Source organism: Taudactylus pleione, unplaced genomic scaffold, assembly GCF_031769625.1.
Source record: "Taudactylus pleione unplaced genomic scaffold, aTauple2 ptg000100l, whole genome shotgun sequence".
Lineage (NCBI taxonomy): Eukaryota > Metazoa > Chordata > Amphibia > Anura > Myobatrachidae > Taudactylus > Taudactylus pleione.
In genome coordinates this window covers 1,700,773-1,702,421 of record NW_028284502.1, presented here as the reverse complement: position 1 = coordinate 1,702,421, position 1,649 = coordinate 1,700,773, and the positions used below count along the sequence as shown (strand labels likewise).

The 1,649-nt window shown below is 36.7% G+C and overlaps 1 pseudogene; it reads left to right on the top strand.

The window, feature by feature from the left end:
* The first annotated feature begins 659 nt into the window (after positions 1-659).
* Positions 660-778, top strand: LOC148525799 (5S ribosomal RNA; annotated as a pseudogene).
* The last annotated feature ends 871 nt before the right edge of the window (positions 779-1,649 follow it).

The following is a 1,649-nucleotide window of genomic DNA, read 5'->3' as shown; positions in this document are numbered from 1 at the left end:
ATCATGCACAAGAAGGCACAGTAAGCATTTCCTTATTAGAGTGCCAAAGATAATAATTTGATGACTCAAATTGTTAATATGTAGCAATCCATGTGGATGCAGGATACTAAAAGCTGTGATGCTTTATCTTTGGGACTCTAATAAGGAAATGCTTACTGTGCTTTCTTGTGCGTGATTTACTATTGATGGCAAGCATTATTTAAATATATAGAATTTTGCATTGAATTGGTTAATAGTACATACAATACTAAGTGACGTTGTTTGATGGAATTTAGACACCACAGTAATTGATAAAATTGATATGAGCATTGAGGATACTTGGTTTGTGATTTGCATTTCTAGATTGAAGTATGAAATGATGATATGATAACTACTAAGGAAAGATTAAATACATGGGTATATAATACCATCTGTATATATAACTGCTGAGATATTTCATTGTATGCATTTCTCTATGTTTGGTTACACGTGTGATATACATGATTAAGCAAGAGTAAAACACACCATCCTTACGTGTAACAAATAAAGTATGCTTATGCATAACTTTTTGTGAATGTTATATTTTATTAATTAAATGGACTACTCATTTGTGGCAGTCCTACATTTATTTTTGCTCTGACCATGTGCCGGTGAGTATACCATTTCCCCAACTAATTTATACCTACAGCCATACATTACTTGATTTGCCCAATCTCATCTGATCTTGGAAGCTAAACAGTAATAGGCTTGGTTAGTACTGGGATGGGAGACCACTTGGGAGTACCAGGTGCTGTAGGTCAAAGAGGATAATAGGGATTAGAATTCACATGGCAGAGCATTTAAAATCATCTATTTTTACGACTAATCTATCTGTGATGTGTCAATTATCTACCAAATCAAAAGTTAACATAATTCAGTGGAATGTTGATTTAATATTTTGCCGGAAGACTCCTCCATAATATTTAAGTTCTTTTCGCTGCAGGTGATTAATATAGAACACCTGTTGCCATCGAATGTTGTGTATGGGTATCCTATAATTTTACCTATTTATAATAAAGGTTAGATTTGAACATATATATGAATATGTACGAAGAGTGTCCCAGCAAATAGCCCTTCTATTTACGCATGTACTAAACTGGGCTTTGGGAGCACCACCAATAACACTTATTGATACAACTAGTATCTGGATAAAAGATGGTTGGTTTACATTAATGAAGTTACTAAGGTTGTGTGCGGAATCTCTCTTCTTCTTTGTAGTTTGCTCTAAACAAAAAAAGACAATGGGTGGTGGGCCCTCTTCCTTATGAACCAACACTGGCACTTAAGCTGGCCACACACTAGACCACAGGTTCTCAAACTTGGTCCTCAGGACCCCAAACAGTGCATGTTTTCCAGGTCTCCTCACAGAATCACAAGTGAAATAATTAGCTCCATCTGTGGATCTTTTAAACTGTGTCAGTGAGTAATGACTACACCTGTGCACCTGCTGGATGACCTGCAAAACGTGACCTGTGTGGGGTCCTGAGGACCGAGTTTGAGAACCACTGCACTAGACCAACTTACATCCAACCAGCCAACTTGTTGATTGGTTGGAATGAAAATCTGGTAACGTATGGGAGTAAATGATGATCAGCAATTTGCTCCCAAATGCCAGAAAACAGATGAAAATG